Genomic DNA, 20,659 nt, shown 5'->3' on the forward strand with positions numbered 1-20,659 from the left:
GCAACACCACAAACATACATAGATCTAGCTAGGCCATAAAAAGTGCATGTGCATGTTGTTGGAGGGAGAACAACATAAAGATAGCTTCCCCCTTACTTACCTATCAAAAAAGGTAATTTAACCACTTAATTTGGATGAATCTATGGTGCAAATGAGGTGAGGAGGAGGAGGCAGCCGTGACAAGCTTGGAGGAGGAGGTGGAGAGAATGAAGTGGGGAAAGTGAGTGGGTAGGTGTGGCTGTCCAAAATATCTAGCTGGTCCCAGGTTACTAATGGCGCACCACCTACAAATGCACCATTAGTAACCCTGGTTACTAATGGCGCACCTGCTAGTGGTGCGCCATTAGTAGTTTTGCAAAAAAATAAAAAAATATATAGTAGTGGCGTACTATGTGTCTGGTGCGCCATTACTAGTTAGAACTAGTAATGGCGCACTGTGCCCTGGTGCGCCATTAGTATGTTTGGAAAAAAAATTGTTACTAGTGGCGCACCGTGTGTCTGTTGCGCCATTAGTGTCTTTCACACTAATGGCGCACCAGCACATGGTGCGCCACTGCTATATAGTAGTGGCGCACCACATGTCTGTTGCGCCATTAGTGGCCATTTCATCTATAGCCCTTTTCCTAGTAGTGTATCATTGTCATATTGCTTTGCATGATCATGTAGTTGACATTGTATTTGTGGCAAAGCCACCGTTCATAATTCTTTCATACATGTCACTCTTGATTCATTGCATAACCCGGTATACCGCCGGAGGCATTCACATAGAGTCATATTTTGTTCTAAGTATTGAGTTGTAATTGTTGAGTTGTAAGTAAATAAAAGTGTGATGATCATCATTTTTAGAGCATTGTCCCAAGTGAGGAAAGGATGATGGAGACTATGATTCCCCCACAAGTCGGGATGAGACTCCGGACTAAATAAAAAAAATAAAAAAAAATAGAAAGTCCATAAAAAAAGAGTAAAGGCCCAAAAAAATGAGAGAAAAAGAGAGAAGGGACAATGTTACTATCCTTTTACCACACTTGTGCTTCAAAGTAGCACCATGATCTTCTTGATAGAGAGTCTCCTATGATATCACTTTCATATACTAGTGGGAAAATTTCATTATAGAACTTGGCTTGTATATTCCAATGATGGGCTTCCTCAAAATGCCCTAGGTCTTCGTGAGCAAGCGAGTTGGATGCACACCCACTTAGTTCCTTTTGTTGAGCTTTCATAGACTTATAGCTCTAGTGCATCCGTTGCATGGAAATCCCTACTCACTCACATTGATATCTATTAATGGGCATCTCCATAGCCTGTTGATACACCTAGTTGATGCGAGACTATCTTCTCCTTTTTGTCTTCTCCACAACCACCATTCTATTCCACATATAATGCTATGTCCATGGCTCACGCTCATGTATTGCGTGAAGATTGAAAAAGTTTGAGAACATCAAAAGTATGAAACAATTGCTTGGCTTGTCATCGGGGTTGTGCATGATTTAAATTCTTTGTGTGGTGAAGATAGAGCATAGCCAGACTATATGATTTTGTAGGGATAACTTTCTTTGGCCATGTTATTTTGAGAAGACATAATTGCCTAGTTAGTATGCTTGAAGTATTATTATTTTTATGTCAATATTAAAATTTTGTCTTTAATCTTTCAGATCTGAATATTCATACTACAATTAAGAGAATTACATTGAAATTATGCCAACTAGCATTCCACATCAGAAATTCTGTTTTTATCATTTACCTACTCGAGGACGAGCGGGAATTAAGCTTCGGGATGCTTGATACGTCTCAAATGTATCTATAATTTTTGATTGTTCCATGCTATATTATATTCTGTTTTGGACATTAATGGGCTTTATTATACACTTTTATATTATTTTTGGGACTAACCTATTAACCGGAGGCCCAGCCCAGAATTGCTGTTTTTTTTGCCTATTTCAGAGTTTCGCAGAAAAAAAAATCAAACGGAGTCCAAACGGAATGAAACCTTCGGGAACGTGATTTTCGGAACGAACGTGATCCAGAGGACTTGGACCCTACGTCAAGACATCAACCAGGAAGGCACGAGGTAGGGGGCGCGCCTACACCCCTAGGCGCGCCCTCCACCCTCTTGGGGCCCATGTTGCTCCACCGACGTACTTCTTCCTCCTATATATACCTACGTACCCCCAAACTACCTGATTCGGAGCCAAAACCCCAATTCCACCGCCGCAACGTTCTGTACCCGTGAGATCCCATCTTGGGGCCTTTCCCGGAGCTCCACCGGCGGGGTCATCAATCATGGAGGGTTCTACATCAACACCATAGCCTCTCCGATGATGTGTGAGTAGTTTACCTCAGACCTTCGGGTCCATAGTTATTAGCTATATGGCTTCTTCTCTCTTTTTGGATCTCAATACAATGTTCTCCCCCTCTCTTGTGGAGATCTATTCGATGTAATCTTCTTTTGCGGTGTGTTTGTTGAGACCGATGAATTGTGGGTTTATGATCAAATTATCTATGAACAATATTTGAATCTTCTCTGCATTCTTTTATGTATGATTGGTTATCTTTGCAAGTCTCTTCAAATTATCAGTTTGGTTTGGCCTACTAGATTGATCTTTCTTGCAATGGGAGAAGTTCTTAGCTTTGGGTTCAATCTTGCGGTGTCCTTTCCCAGTGACAGTAGGGGCAGTAAGGCACGTATTGTATGGTTGCCATCGAGGATAAAAAGATGGGGTTTATATCATATTGCATGAGTTGATCCCTCTACATCATGTCATTTTACTTAAAGCGTTGCTCTATTCTTTTGAACTTAATACTCTAGATGCATGCCGGATAGCGGTCGATGTGTGGAGTAATAGTAGTAGATGCAGGCAGGAGTCGGTCTACTTGTCGCGGACGTGATGCCTATATACATGATCATACCTAGATATTCTCATAACTATGCTCAATTCTATCAATTGCTCAACAGTAATTTGTTTACCCACCGTAATACTTATGCTCTCGAGAGAAGCCACTAGTGAAACCTATGGCCCCCGGGTCTATTTTCTATCATATTAATCTCCCGTCAACAAGCTATTTCTTCTGCCGTTTATTTTGCTTTCTTTACTTTGCATCTTTATCATAAAAATACGAAAAATATTATCTTACCATATCTATCAGATCTTTTTTTCGTAAGTGACCGTGAAGGGATTGACAACCCCTTTATTGCGTTGGTTGCGAGGATTTTATTTGTTTGTGTAGGTGCGAGGGACTGGTGCGTGGCCTCCTACTGGATTGATACCTTGGTTCTCAAAAACTGAGGGAAATACTTACGCTACTTTACTGCATCACCCTTTCCTCTTCAAGGGAAAACCAACGCAGTGCTCAAGAGGTAGCAAGGGCCTCTACAGATTCTACTCCTCCATCCCCCCAAGATGATTTCCAAGACAACACATGCATAGACACTCAACATAGCTGTGTTGGTGATGAGCACGTCTCCCCTAGTGCACCATCACAGGTGCTCCCTCTAACTTGGCACTGTTATCTGTGGTTGCATGTTATACATGATGTCTAGCTTGTATTGCTTCTAATTTTGTTGAATTTCATCTGCTTACTTTACACATTATACTCTCTCTGTTCCAAAATAGATGACTCAACTTTGTACTAACTTTAATACAAAGTTAGTGCAAAGTTGGGTCATCTATTTTGGAACGGAGGGAGTACTTCTGACTAAGACACGTGTTCCTGTTTCTAGAACATACAATATCTGTCTATCACACCATGTTCTTACATCAAAGTACTACTGTTGTGAAACCTGCAACAATCACTTATCATAAGACACGTTTAACTTGGCAGTGTGATATAGATTACATCTCGCATTCTTTTCTAGCTTGTACTACTTATAATTTGTTGAAATGGCACTTATGACGGGATAGTTTTAACTTGGTAGAGTGATATTTGTTGCATCTTTCATATGGTGTCTAGCTTTCATTGCTTCTAATTTGTTGAATTGCCTTCTCCTTAGTTTACACATCATAAGCTGTGAATATGCAATGCTGTGAATATGCAATGGCACTAATGACGAGAGACCTTTAACTTGGTAGTGTGATGTTGTTTGCATCTTGCATATGATTTATTTCTTGTACTGCTTCACATTTGTTTAAACGACATTGATGATGAGACACTGTTAACTTGGTAGAGCGATATTTGTAGCATCTTTCATATGGTGTCTACCTTCCATTGCATTGCTTCTAATTTAGTGAAATGTCTTCTGCTTAGTTTACACATCATAGTTGTGGTTATCTCATGCCGTCCTGTTTTTCGTACATATTACATCCTCCTATCATGTGGTTGTCTAACATCAAAGTTTAGTTCGTCTGTATCACGCATCAATTTGTTCTGAAGAACTAAATTGTTATTCTTTTTTCTTGTTGGCTTGACTTAACATGGCACAGAGAAAGAGGAAGCAACACAGAACGACAGGGAGCGGGAAGCGGAAGAATTCTACAGATTCTGCTGGTATTGATGGTGCAATAGAAGGTCAAAGTCCGGTGGAAAATTGTACCGACAGGGTATCCCGTGCTACACGAGCGGCAGAACAAGCCAAACAGAAACAAATAGCTGCCACCAAACAAGCAGAGACAGCCATAGTTGTTGCAACACCTTCCACAGTACCACCAGCTGCACGATTTACTCGTTGGTCAACTCAGCTAGCAGCACGTTCCCAAGCTCCCTTGCCACCTGACACTACTTCCGAAGCACTCTTGACACAATATGAGTTGGCAAGATCAGATGAACTTTGTGAGCTTCAACAGCAAGAAGGTAGTTGCTGGAGTCAAGTTACAGTTGCATGCTTCTTTATATGTAGTCTCATAGTTTAATGTACACTAACACTTCCTATGTTCGTTGTTGGACTAGCACCTAGGCGCAAGAGGAAACAAACATCAGGGATAATGCTCGATAGTTTCACTAAATCTAGAGGAGGAAGAATGAAGATCCGTTTTGAGGCAGGTTTAAAAAGACCACGTGATGCTACAGAGTCAGCCAAGTTAGTATCAGAGGCAGCGGTTGCCGTTAGGTGTCATGTACGTATCCTCCCAAGATGGATTCAGTACAGGAATGACAAAGATGAAACCCACTTCAACACCTTCCTCGACCATTTATCTGTAAGTATGGTTATGTATGGAAACTAGTAATACCGTCTTGCTCTATCCAATACTTTCTAGGTTGCTGATAATGAGACTCCCATAATTTTCAACAGATGAGGTTCAAGTTGGATATCCAAGATGATGCAACCAGACAATCTTGCACCCATATTTTCAAGTCTGCTCTGCGACAGTATCGGTATAACATGAGGAAAACTCACTTTGAAGGCAAGGCTAACAGTGACTTGCCCAAACATCTCAAGTGGAAAATATATCGGATGAAGACTGGAGAGGCCTCGTTAAACACTGGTCTGATCCAAAGTATCAGGTACATTATATATATGTGATCAGATCACATGTTGAAGTCCTATTTACGCATGTGCCACACAATTCTATCTTCTTGTAGGTGAACTGTTCAAACAACAAGGCCAACCGTATGAAAGTGAAATTCCAACACACGACAGGATCTCGTAGCTATATTGCACACTGTGAGGCTCTTGTAATTAGCTGTTGTTTCACTCTTTTTGCTTTACCATATTATCAGATCTATATTGACTTGTTCCAAATGCAGAGGAAAGCCCGCAAGGACCAAAAAGTACCTGAACTAAATGTCGTGGAAATCTTCAAGGACTGTCACACCAGCAAGACGAAGGGCATGACTACACCAGTCAAAGCCGCTGTTGTAAGTCCTTAATCCTCATGCCTTTTAACTACTACTTACTCTGACTTGTGCCTTGAACTGCATGGTTTGCAGCCAATGTCTATTACTCTTTTCAATTTTATACACAATTGTCTTAGCGTATCATTGCACCTTACAAGGTTTAAAAGAGAGGAGTGATGTTCCTTTGATCTTGACCTGTAATCTAGTTCCGTGCTGGACTTGCCCGCACAACATTACAATTGCCTGTTTGTCTGTTCTCAGTTGTTTTGTTATATGAATGATGTCATACTATGCTTACCGTATTATGAACTTTGTCTCTTTATCCTTAGCTGTCAATACAATGTGAAGAAATAGACAATACATTAGCCATGGTACATGGTCATATGTTTGGAACCTTGTTTTATTATGTACTTTGCAGTAAAATACAATTCATATTTTACATGGGTTCACTAGAATAAGTTCTGTATATAGACCAAAGCTATTTTGTTTGGTTTTGCTGCCTCCTTAATATCTTCTTTTCGGGTACTACTAATGTAAAAACTCGAGTTTTCAGCAAGCTATGGAAAAAATTGTGGAACCGCCACCTTCTGAAGGTGGCGAGGCAACTATAACCGCAATGTCAGCTCTTGCTGCAGTGGGTCAGTACCTATCCACTAACAGTGCCAAAGCACGTTCTTGCGTAATACTAGGTTGGTTGTTAATTAAGGCAATCTCGTCCAAACTGCCTCATGATCAAGATATGCAAGCTCAAAACAATGTTATATCTGCGCTCCAGACACAAGTCCGTTCCCTAACAAAGACCCTTTGTGAAACAAGGACAGTCATTGTTCGATGTCGTCAAGATATGCATGTTTTTGAAAACAGACTATCAGACATTTGCTATGTTGTTCAGGAGCCTAGGAGAAATGAAGGCGAAGGTTATGGTGCTCCATCGGACAATACAACATGAAAACGTAAGAGTCAGGTCAAATGAACTGAGCTTCTGAACTTCTGGTGGTGCATTTATCTGCCAGACTGTTAACTTTTATGCCAACCTTCCTTTTGTTTTATAGTTGTAATTTGTTTTGTTGTGATACAAAATTTGTTCTTAACGTGCAGCCACCGGCTGAAGAAAACAACAAGCCATTTTTGTATAGTGTAGGGTGTTCCCTATATTTGCACTGGTGGCAATCTTTGATGCCCAGTGGATGTAATCTGTGCAATCGCCTTAATAGCCTAGCATTAGTTTCGGGCTTATTTATTTCCTAGTCTTCTTTTTCCCTAGTTTGTATAGTGTAGGGTGTTCCCTATATTGCACTGGTGGCGATCTTTGATGCCCAGTGGATGTAATCTGTGCAATCGCCTTAATAGCCTAGCATTAGTTTCGGGCTTATTTATTTCCTAGTCTTCTTTTTCCCTAGTTTGCTAGTGGCCGCAACAACCATGGGCCATATACGGACCGTGGTAACCTTGACCCTGCTATGGGCCGTAGGATCCATGGGCCTCCTACAGGCCATCTTTAAATGGGCCTCCAACATGGCCGTAGAATCGGTGGGCCTCGGGCCGTCGGATAAATGGGTCTACATGGACCGTAAACGGGGGGTAATTAGTATCAGCCCTGCACGGTAACAGGCCATTAACGGGCCGGAGGTCAGCAAAGGATTAATTCTCACAGGCATAAAGGTTCGTTAATGGGCCAGAATATAGGACGGGCTAGAAACGGCGCAATGGGTTAACAGGCCAGAAACGGGCCGACTCTTGCCACGGGCCAAATTTGGCCCATTAGGGGAACAGGCCAGTAACGGGCCAGAAGTAATCGAGGGCCGGAAAGGAGCCCAAGAACGTATGGGCCGTCAGTAGGCCGAAAGCTAACATGCGGTGGAAACGGCCCATGTGAATCATGGGCCGTTAACGGGTACAAAGAAATTTACTCTTCATTATGGGCTAGAATCACCGTGGGCCTCTAAAGGGCCTAAAGATACGAAGGACTCATATGGGCCGAAAGATGTCGTGGGCCATACATGGGCCAAAAGTGAAACGGGCTGGTGTTATATTCGACGGCCCACATGACGTTGTTGGGCCGATTTCGGGTAGGCCCTAACGGGCCTTGAGTTACCGAGCCGTAAAATGGGCTATTTGCGAAGAGACCGTTAAAGGGCTTTTCATGTGCTAGCCCGCTAACTTTTGACCAAGTCAAACGGGCCGACCTTTGTAAGCTAAATGGGCCGGTGGTGGGCTATCGCACGTGTCGACATATCATAGGCGCCTATCTGACCCACTGACGAGCTGACACGTGTTTCCTCCGGCCAATCAGAATTTTACACGTGGAAATGTCCCATTGGTCTGGGCTGTTAACGGGTTATCGGATCCAAAGCCGGACCCGATAGCTTAACGGCGACCCATTACGGTGGATGCCACGTGTAGGTCACCCTTGACGAAAGCACTTCTGTGACGCGCGATTTATCATCATGGAAGTGGACACTTCCATGATGATAATTTTGGTAATGTCATGGAACACTTCTACGATAGCACAGGTATGACTATCTTGATTCTGTCATAAAATTGTCATGGATGTACATGCATCACAGAAAACGTGACCTACTGTGACAAACACGTATCATCACGGAAGTGTCTTTTTTTGTAGTGTTGGGTTTCCCGGTGAAGGCGGTTACAGAAGCCGGGAGAGAAAGAGGAAAGCAGAGCTGAGCAAAATGCAGAAGCCCAATGCAAGACTAGTAAAGCTAGAGGAACTTGCAGCTCCCGGCCAACCATCTCAGCGGCACGAAGCTACCCCGCCATCTCAGCGGAGAAGCAGTGTGGCTTCCATGGAGCTCGTTCAGCCTGACTTCACGGCTCCTCGCTACCCCGTGGATACTATCACGGAGGTTCAACATTGCCAGCTTATGACGAAATGGCAGAACCTCACTTTGAAGATGGCTGTCGGCTCTGTTGCACCTCCTCAACCCGACGGAACTTTTCACTGCCGTCCGATTCCACATGGCTATGCTGTTGTGACGGTGGATGAAATAATGGAGGGATTTGAGGAGCTCGAGCTTGACCACCCTACAGGTGAAGGGGAGAATTAGCTGGTTTGTGCTCTGAGGAGTACATGTCTATGGCGGAAGGAGTACATCAAGCTTCCAAACTGGACGCCTCCTCTGCCTCCTCCTCCTCCTCTTCCTCCGGCGAGTCATGGCACTTCGCCTCCTCCTCCTCCACCTCCTCCGGCGAGTGATCAGGGCACTCCGCCTCCTTCTCCAGCTCCTTCGGCGTGTGAGGGCACTCCGGCTCCTCCTTCGCCTCCTCCGGCGCGTCGGAGCATTCTGCCTCGTCAGCGACGGCGGAAGACAGCCGCCGCCGCTCCAGCTCCTCTAGTGCGTCGGAGCACTCCGCCTCCTTCTCTTCCTTGTCAGCAATGGCGGAAGAGAGACGTTGCGGCTCCGGCGGTTAGCAGTACAAGCAGAGGCGGGAGGCAATTCAGATACGGTCCACCTCTCAAGCCTCTGGAAAATTTAGCATATGAGAGGACTGAGAAGGAAACCGAGAAGATCGTCGGTATCTCAATACCTAGTTCAATCTTGTTACCGGCAAGTCTCTTTACTCGTTCCGTAATACATCATCCCACAACTAACTCATTGGTTACAATGCTTGCAAGGCTTATAGTGATGTGCATTACTGAGTGGGCCCAGAGATACCTCTCCGACAATCGGAGTGACAAATCCTAATCTTGAAATACACCAACCCAACAAGTACCTTCGGAGACACCTGTAGAGCACCTTTATAATCACCCAGTTACGTTGTGACGTTTGGTAGCACACAAAGTGTTCCTCCGGTAAACGGGAGTTGCATTATCTCATAGTCATAGGAACATGTATAAGTCATGAAGAAAGCAATAGCAGAATACTAAACGATCGTGTGCTAAGCTAACAGAATGGGTCAAGTCAATCACATCATTCTCCTAATGATGTGATCCCGTTAATCAAATGACAACTCATGTCTATGGCTAGGAAACATAACCATCTTTGATCAACGAGCTAGTCAAGTAGAGGCATACTAGTGACACTCTGTTTATCTATGTATTCACACAAGTATTATGTTTCCGGTTAATACAATTCTAGCATGAATAATAAACATTTTTCATGAAATAAGGAAATAAATAATAACTTTATTATTGCCTCTAGGGCATATTTCCTTCAGCCTGGTACCAATCCTGCTGATTACCTTAGCGATGATGTAGAGTTTGAAACAATGGAGGTGGAAAAATTCGGATACCAGTACGGGTAGCCTCTCGTCAAACCTGATCATCCTCCTCTAACAACGATGATGCGAAGATTCCATGAATGGTACATGAAAACCTGCAGGGAGTCTGGGAACGATACTTTGACACTCAGAATTAAAGAGGAGCACGACCTCGTTGGAACTGGTTTGCTGTCTATTGAATTTGACGAGTTATTCCAGTTATACAATCAAAAGGCCCTCGACAAAACACTCGTGACTTGCTATTGTCTGTAAGTACTACTTCTGTAATTAATTAAGTCTCTATATATAGCTCAGCTCTTTCATTCCATGTATATATAATTATCCTCACTATATTATGCAGATTGAAGATCGTCGAATGCAGAAAAGCACAAATCTATGACATTGGGTTCATTAACCAAAATATCATACATGAATGGACGGTTCAAAAGAATGTCACAGAAACCGGGGAAAACTTGCTACAATCGTTGCTTAAAAATCAAAACAAAGATAAAATACTCTTTCCTTACAACTTCAAGTGAGTGTTACTGTCTTGTGCATATTTGGTTTCCCTTATTACTTGAGGTTATAGTAATGTAACTGATGAGTTATGCATGCGTGCATAGGTTCCACTTTATTCTGCTAGAGATTAAGCTTGAACGGTGAGTAGTAACCGTCTTAGACTCGAGACGAAGAGATCCCCAGGACTATGCGGACATGACTGAAATGCTACAGAAGTAAGTTCAATCGATCATTATCGCACCATATCGGCAACTTTGTTCATTTCCTGATATCAAGTAATTATTTTCTTTGTCTGGCAGGGTTTGGAAAGAGTTCACCGCAATTGTTCCAGGACTGCCGAGGGAGCTACGATTTACACACCCGAAAGTAAGTACTACTCCTAGTTCCGCACATCTCCCATTGATTCTAGCTAGTTTCATCAATACCATATATCATGCTTGATTATCAGTTTGATTAAACTCTATTTCTCGTAAAGTGCTTGTGGCAGGAAGCCGGGAATGATTTTTGTGGATACTACGTTTGCGAGTTCATCTACAACACAACCTCTCTGCGTGGCTACTCCGAAAAAAATATCAAGTGCATAAGCAATAATATTCACAATTTTATTTTATTACCCTCATTTGTGTTGAGTTTCATTCATATATATGTATTGACCCCCTTCTTTAAATTAGGTCTGGCAGCTGCGGGATGAACTCCTACCACATGATCGCATACGAGCAATTCAAGAGGAATTGGCAGGTTTCTTTCTTGACCACGTCATACATAAAGCCGGAGAATACCATGCAGAAATTGAAATAGACATGAGATGTTAGGGAATGTAAGAGATCTTATATTGTATATATGTATCTAGTAGCGTCGGATAGATATACAAAAACTTGTTGTTCGACCAATCTCTCGGAGAAAGAGAGGTCACTCCTCTCTGTATATGTTCATGACGATCTTGTGTAATTAATGGTTCCTTCATTTGCTTACTAGCTAGCTAGCGTGTCGAGTTCTCTCTCTATATATATAGTAGCTAGCGTCGACCAAGCACGGAGAAAGAGAGGACACTTCTCTCTATTAGCTAGCTAACGCAATATATGAAACCCCTAAATTAACCCTCCTAAACACCCTAAACCCCCTCTTAAAAAAACAAAAACCCCAGCTCCTGCCTGCTGCTGACGCGTGGATGCTTTTTGGTCCCGGTTGGTGTTACCAACTGGGACTAAAGGTCCTCTTGCCTGGGCGCCAAGCAGCGGCCACGTGGAGCCCCTTCTGTCCCGGTTCATAAGTGAAACAGGACTAAAGATTTTGGGCTTAAGTCCCGACCCTTTAATCCCGGTTCTAGAACCGGGGCTAAAGGGCCTCTGGAACCGGGGCTAATGGGCCGTTTTCTACTAGGGTTTGTGTTCAAACATTGAGCTCATGCATTAATCAATCAATCGGTGAAACCATACTCGATTGAGCAATGATTGGTAACTGAGTAATAATTGTTTGGTCGAAAAAGTTATCCCCAACGACATGTATGCAGGAGCGAGCACGACCATGAATGAGGTTGTTTTGCGAGTACTAGGAGTCTAGGAGTAAGGACTGTTCGGGAATGCAGTAATTTCAGAAAAAATTCTATGCACATGCAAGATCCATCTAGGTGATGCATAGCAATGAGAGGGGAGAGTGTTGTCCACGTACCCTCGTAGACCGTAAGCGGAAGCGTTATGACAATGCGGTTGATGTAGTCGTACGTCTTCATGATCCGACCGATCCTAGCACCGAAGGTACGGCACCTCTGCGATCTGCACACATTCAGCTCGGAGACGCCCCACGAACTCTAGATCCAGCTGAGGTCGAGCGAGAGTTTCGTCAGCACGACGGTGTGGTGACGGTGATGATGAAGCTACCGGTGCAAGGCTTCGCCTAAGCACTGCAACGATATGACCGAGGTGGAAATCTGTGGAGGGGGGCACCGCACACGGCTAAACAATCAACTTGTGTGTCTATGGGGTGCCCCCTCCCCCGAATATAAAGGAGTGGAGGAGGGGGAGCGGGGCTTCGCCTAAGCACTGCAACGATATGACCGAGGTGGAAATCTGTGGAGGGGGGCACCGCACACGGCTAAACAATTAACTTGTGTGTCTATGGGGTGCCCCCTCCCCCGAATATAAAGGAGTGGAGGAGGGGGAGGGCCGGCCCTCTCATGGCGTACCCAAGGGGGGAGTCCTACTCCCGGTGGGAGTAGGATTCCACCTTCCCTAGTTGGAGTAGGAGAGGAAGGAAGGAGGAGAGAGGGAGAAGGAAAGGGGGGCCGACCGCCGCCCCAGTTCGGATTGGGCTTGGGGGGGCACGCCCCCACCTTGGCCGCCTCCTCCTCTCTCCCTCTAAGGCCCAATAAGGCCCATACACTCCGCGCAGGGTTCCGGTAACCCCCCGGTACTCCGGTAAATGCCCGAACTCACCCGGAACCATTCCGATGTCTAAACATAGCCTTCCAATATATCGATCTTTATGTCTCGACCATTTCGAGACTCCTCGTCATGTCCGTGATCACATCCGAGACTCCGAACAACATTCGGTACATCAAAACACATAAACTCATAATACCGATCGTCATCAAACGTTAAGCGTGCGGACCCTACGGGTTCGAGAACTATGTAGACAAGACCGAGACTCATCTCCGGTCAATAACCAATAGCGGAACCTGCATGCTCATATTGGTTCCTACATATTCTACGAAGATCATTATCGGTCAAACCGCATAACAACATACGCTGTTCCCTTTGTCATCGGTATGTTACTTGCCCGAGATTCGATCGTCGGTATCTCAATACCTAGTTCAATCTCATTACCGGCAAGTCTCTTTACTCGTTCTGTAATGCATCATCCTGTAACAAACTTATTAGTCACATTGCTTGCAAGGCTTATAGTGATGTGCATTACCGAGAGGGCCCAGAGATACCTCTCCGACAATCGGAGTGACAAATCCTAATCTCGATCTATGCCAACTAAACAAACACCATCGTTGACACTTGTAGAGCATCTTTATAATCACCCAGTTATGTTGTGACGTTTGATAGCACACTAATTGTTCCTTCGGTATTTGGGACTTTCATAATCTCATAGTCATAGGAACATGTATAAGTTATGAAGAAAGCAATAGCAACAAACTAAACGATCATCGTGCTAAGCTAACGGATGGGTCAAGTCAATCACATCATTCTCTAATGATGTGATCCCGTTAATCAAATGACAACTCATGTCCATGGCTAGGAAAATTAACCATCTTTGATTAACGAGCTAGTCAAGTAGAGGCATACTAGTGACACTCATTTTGTATATGTATTCACACATGTACTAAGTTTCCAGTTAATACAATTCTAGCATGAATAGTAAACATTTATCTTGATATAAGGAAATATAAATAACAACTTTATTATTGCCTCTAGGGCATATTTCCTTCAGTCTCCCTCTTGCACTAGAGTCAATAATCTAGATTACATAGTAATGATTCTAACACCCATGGAGTCTTGGTTCTGATCATGTTTTGCTCGTGAGAGAGGCTTAGTCAACGGGTCTGCAACATTCAGATCCGTATGTATCTTGCAAATCTCTATGTCTCCCTCCTTGACTTGATCGCGGATGGAATTGAAGCGTCTCTTGATGTGCTTGGTTCTCTTGTGAAATCTGGATTCCTTTGCCAAGGCAATTGCACCAGTATTGTCACAAAAGATTTTCATTGGACCCGATGCACTAGGTATGACACCTAGATCGGATATGAACTCCTTCATCCAGACTCCTTCATTTGCTACTTCCAAAGCAGCTATGTACTCCGCTTCACACGTAGATCCTGCCACGACGCTCTGCTTGGAACTGCACCAACTGACAACTCCACCATTCAATAAAAATATGTATCCGGTTTGTGACTTAGAGTCATCCGGATCAGTGTCAAAACTTGCATCGACGTAACCGTTTACGACGAGCTCTTTGTCACCTCCATAAACGAGAAACATATCCTTAGTCCTTTTCAGGTATTTTAGGATGTTCTTGACCGCTGTCCAGTGATCCACTCCTGAATTACTTTGGTACCTCCCTGCTAAACTAATACCAAGGCACACATCAGGTCTGGTACACAGGATTGCATACATGATAGAACCTATGGCTGAAGCATAGGGAATGACTTTCAGTTTCTCTCTATCTTCTGCAGTGGTCAGGCATTGAGTCTGACTCAATTTCACACCTTATAACACAGGCAAGAACTCTTTCTTTGCTTGATCCATTTTGAACTTCTTCAAAACTTTATCAAGGTATGTGATTTGTGGATGTCCAATTAAGCATCTTGATCTATCTCTATAGATCTTGATGCCCAATATATAAGCAGCTTCACTGAGGTCTTTCATTGAAAAATTCTTATTCAAGTATCCTTTTATGCTATTCAGAAATTCAGTATCATTTCCGATCAACAATATGTCATCCACATATAATATCAGAAATGCTACAGAGCTCCCACTCACTTTCTTGTAAATACAGGCTTCTTCAAAAGTCTGTATAAAACCATATGCTTTGATCACACTATCGAAGCGTATATTCCAACTCCGAGATTCTTGCACCAGTCCATAAATGGATCGCTGGAGCTTACACACTTTGTTAGCACCTTTTGGATCGACAAAACCTTCTAGTTGCATCATATACAACTCTTCTTTAAGATATCCATTAAGGAATGCAGTTTTGACATCCATTTGCCAAATTTCATAATCATAAAATGCGGCAATTGCTAACATGATTCGGACGGACTTAAGCATCGCTACGGGTGAGAAGGTCTCATCGTAGTCAACTCCTTGAACTTGTCGAAAACCTTTCGCAACAAGTCGAGCTTTGTAGACAGTAACATTACCGTCAGCGTTCGTCTTCTTCTTGAAGATCCATTTATTCTCTATGGCTTGCCGATCATCGGGCAAGTCAACCAAAGTCCACACTTTGTTCTCATACACGGATCCCATCTCAGATTTGATGGCCTCAAGCCATTTTGCGGAATCTGGGCTCATCATCGCTTCCTCATAGTTCGTAGGTTCGTCATGGTCAAGTAACATGACCTCCAGAACAAGATTACCGTACCACTCTGATGCGGATCTTACTCTGGTTGACCTACGAGGTTCGGTAGTAACTTGATCAGAAGTTTCATGATCATCATCATTAGCTTCCTCACTTACTGGTGTAGGAATCACTAGAACTGATTTCTGTGATGAACTACTTTCCAATAAGGGAGCAGGTACAGTTACCTCATCAAGTTCTACTTTCCTCCCACTCACTTCTTTCGAGAGAAACTCCTTCTCTAGAAAGGATCCATTCTTAGCAATGAATATCTTGCCTTCGGATCTGTGATAAAAGGTGTACCCAACAGTCTCCTTTGCGTATCCTATGAAGACACATTTCTCCGATTTGGGTTCGAGCTTATCAGGTTGAAGCTTTGTCACATAAGCATCGTAGCCCCAAACTTTAAGAAACGACAACTTGGGTTTCTTGCCAAACCACAATTCATAAGGTGTCGTCTCAACGGATTTAGATGGTGCCCTATTTAACGTGAATGCAGCCATCTCTAAAGCATAACCCCAAAATGATAGCGGTAAATCAGTAAGAGACATCATAGATCGCACCATATCTAATAAAGTACGATTACGACGTTCGGACACACCATTACGCTATGGTATTCCGGGTGGCGTGAGTTGCGAAACTATTCCGCATTGTTTCAAATGAAGACCAAACTCGTAACTCAAATATTCTCCTCCACGATTAGATCACAGAAACTTTTATTTTCTTGTTACGATGATTTTCCACTTCACTCTGAAATTCTTTGAACTTTTCAAATGTTTCAGAGTTATGTTTCATCAAGTAGATATACCCATATCTGCTCAAATCATCTGTGAAGGTAAGAAAATAATGATACCCGCCGCGAGCATCAACACTCATCGGACCGCATACATCAGTATGTATTATTTCCAACAAGTCTGTTGCTCGCTCCATTGTTCCGGAGAACGGAGTCTTAGTCATCTTGCCCATGAGGCATGGTTCGCAAGCATCAAGTGATTCATAATCAAGTGACTCCAAAAGCCCATCAGCATGGAGTTTCCTCATGCGCTTTACACCAATATGACCTAAACGGCAGTGCCACAAATAAGTTGCCCTATCATTATTAAACTTATATCTTTTGGCTTCAATACTATGAACATGTGTATCACTACTATCAAGATTTAGTAAAAATATACCACTCATCAAGGGTGCATGACCATAAAATATATTATTCATATAAATAGAACAACCATTATTCTCTGATTTTAATGAATAACCGTCTCGCATCAAACAAGATCCAGATATAATGTTCATGCTTAACGCTGGCACCAAATAACAATTATTCAGGTCTAAAACTAATCCTGAAGGTAGATGTCGAGGTAGCGTGCCGACGGCGATCACATTGACTTTGGAACCATTTCCCACACGCGTCGTCACCTCGTCCTTAGCCAATCTTCGCTTAATCCGTAGCCCTGTTTTGAGTTGCAAATATTAGCAACAGAACCAGTATCAAATACCCAGGCGCTACTGCGAGCATTAGTAAGGTATACATCAATAACATGTATATCAAATATACCTTTCACTTTGCCATCCTTCTTCTCCGCCAAATACTTGGGGCAGTTCCGCTTCCAGTGACCAGTCCCTTTGCAGTAAAAGCACTCAGCCTCAGGCTTAGGTCCAGACTTGGGCTTCTTCACTTGAGCAACAACTTGCTTGCCGTTCTTCTTGAAGTTCCCCTTCTTCCCTTTACCCCTTTTCTTGAAACTGGTGGTCTTGTTGACCATCAACACTTGATGCTACTTCTTGATTTCTACATCAGGAGCCTTTAGCATTGCGAAGAGCTCGGGAATCGTCTTATCCATCCCTTGCATATTATAGTTCATCACGAAGCTCTTCTAGCTTGGTGGCAGTGATTGAAGAACTCTGTCAATGACACAATCATCAGGAAGATTAACTCCCAGTTGAGTCAAGTGGTTGTGGTACCCAGACATTCTGAGTATATGTTCACTGACAGCACTATTCTCCTCCATTTTGCAGCTATAGAACTTATTGGAGACTTCATATCTCTCAATCTGGGCATTTGCTTGAAATATTAACTTCAACTCTTGGAACATCTCATATGCTCCATGACATTCAAAACGTCGTTGAAGTCCCCGTTCTAAGCCGTAAAGCATGGCACACTGAACTATCGAGTAGTCATCAGCTTTGCTCTGCCAGACGTTCATAACATCTGGCGTTGCTCCTGCAGTGGGTTTGTCACCTAGCGGTGCTTTTAGGACGTAATTCTTTTGTGCAGCAATGAGGATAATCCTCAAGTTACGGACCCAGCCCGTATAATTGCTACCATCGTCTTTCAACTTAGCTTTCTCTAGGGATGCATTAAAATTCAACGGAACAACAGCACGGGTCATTTATCCACAACAACCTAGACATGCAAAATACTATCAGGTACTAAGTTCATGATAAATCAAAGTTCAATTAATCATATTACTTAAGAACTCCCAATTAGATAGACATCCCTCTAATCATCTAAGTGATCACGTGATCCATATCAACTAAACCATGTCCGATCATCACGTGAGACGGAGTAGTTTTCAATGGTGAACATCACTATGTTGATCATATCTACTATATGATTCACGCTTGACCTTTCGGTCTCAGTGTTCCGAGGCCATATCTGCATATGCTAGGCTCGTCAAGTTTAACCCGAGTATTCTGCATGTGCAAAACTGGCTTGCACCCGTTGTATGTGAACGTAGAGCTTATCACACCCGATCAACACGTGGTGTCTCGGCACGACGAACTGTAGCAACGGTGCATACTCAGGAAGAACACTTATACCTTGAAATTTAGTGAGAGATCATCTTATAATACTACCGCCGAACTAAGCAAAATAAGATGCATAAAGGATAAACATCACATGAAATCAATATAAGTGATATGATATGGACATCATCTTCTTGTGCCTTTGATCTCCGTCTTCAAAGCACCGTTATGATCACCATCGTCACCAGCTTGACACCTTGATCTCCATCAAAGCATCGTTGTCGTCTCGCCAACTATTGCTTCTACGACTATCGCTACCGCTTAGTGATAAAGTAAAGCAATTACATGGCGATTGCATTTCATACAATAAAGCGACAACCATATGGCTCCTACCAGTTGGCGATAACTGTGTTACAAAACATGATCATCTCATACAATAAAATTTAGCATCATGTCTTGACCATATCACATCACAACATGCCCTGCAAAAAGAAGTTAGACGTCCTCTACTTTGTTGTTGCAAGTTTAACGTGGCTGCTACGGGCTGAGCAAGAACCGTTCTTACCTACGCATCAAAACCACAATGATTTTTCATCAAGTTTGCTGTTTTAACCTTCAACAAGGACCGGGCGTAGTCACACTCGATTCAACTAAAGTTGGAGAAACAGACACCCACTAGCCACCTGTGTGCGAAGCATGTCGGTAGAACCAGTCTCGCTTAAGCGTACCCGTAATATCGGTCTGAGCCGCTTCATCCAACAATACCGCCGAATCAAAGTATGACATGCTGGTAAGCAGTATGACTATTATCGCCCACAACTCTTTGTGTTCTACTCGTGCATATAACATCTACGCATAGACCTGGCTCGGATGCCACTACGGGGGAACACAGTAATTTCAAAAAAATTCCTACGCACACGCAAGATCCATCTAGGTGATGCATAGCAACGAGAAGGGAGAGTGTTGTCCATGTACCCTCGTAGACCGTAAGCGGAAGCGTTATGACAATGCGGTTGATGTAGTCGTACGTCTTCACGATCTGACCGATCCTAGCACCGAAGGTACGGGACATTCGCGATCTGCACACGTTCAGCTCGGAGACGTCCCACAAACTCTAGATCCAGCTGAGGTCGAGGGAGAGTTTCGTCAGCACGACGGTGTGGTGACGGTGATGATGAAGCTACCGGCGCAGGGCTTCGCCTAAGCACTGCAACGATATGACCGAGGTGGAAATCTATGGAGGGAGGCACTGCACACGGCTAAACAATCAACTTATGTGCCTATGGGGTGCCCCCTCCCCCGTATATAAAGGAGTGGAGGAGGGGGAGAGCCGGCCCTCTCATGGCGCGCCGAAGGGGGGAGTACTACTCCCGCTGGGAGTAGGATTCCCTCTTCCGTAGTTGGAGTCCTCGTCATGTCCGTGATCACATCCGAGACTCCGAATAACCTTCGGTACATCAAAACACATAAACTCATAATACCGATCGTCATCGAACGTTAAGCGTGCGGACCCTACGGGTTCGAGAGCTATGTAGACATGACCGAGACTCATCTCCAGTCAATAACCAATAGCGGAACCTGGATACTCATATTGGTTCCTACGGAGATCTTTATCGGTCAAACCGCATAATAGCATACGTTGTTCCCTTTGTCATCGGTATGTTACTTGCCCGAGATTCGATCGTCGATATCTCAATACCTAGTTCAATCTCGTTACCGGCAAGTCTCTTTACTCGTTCCGTAATGCATCATCCCGTAACTAACTTATTAGTCACATTGCTTGCAAAGCTTATAGTGATGTGCATTACCGAGAGGGCCCAGGGATACCTCTCCTTCAATCGGAGTGACAAATTCTAATCTCGATCTATGCCAACTCAACAAACACCATCGGAGACACTTGTAGAGCATATTTATAATCACCCAGTTACGTTTTGACGTTTGATAGCACACTAAGTGTTCCTCGGAGTTGCATAATCTCATAGTCATAGGAACTTGTATAAGTTATGAAGAAAGCAATAGCAACAAACTAAATGATCATCGTGCTAAGCTAACGGATGGGTCAAGTCAATCACATCATTCTCTAATGATGTGATCCCGTTAATCAAATGACAACTCATGTCCATGGCTAGGAAACTTAACCATCTTTGATTAATGAGCTAGTCAAGTAGAGGCGTACTAGTGACACTCATTTTGTCTATGTATTCACAGATGTACTAAGTTTCCGGTTAATAAAATTCTAGCATGAATAATAAACATTTATCATGATATAAGGAAATATAAATAACAACTTTATTATTGCCTCTAGTGCATATTTCCTGCAACGACATCTTTATTTACTTATTACTTATTA

Source organism: Triticum aestivum, chromosome 5D, assembly GCF_018294505.1.
Source record: "Triticum aestivum cultivar Chinese Spring chromosome 5D, IWGSC CS RefSeq v2.1, whole genome shotgun sequence".
Taxonomy (NCBI): Eukaryota; Viridiplantae; Streptophyta; class Magnoliopsida; order Poales; family Poaceae; genus Triticum; species Triticum aestivum.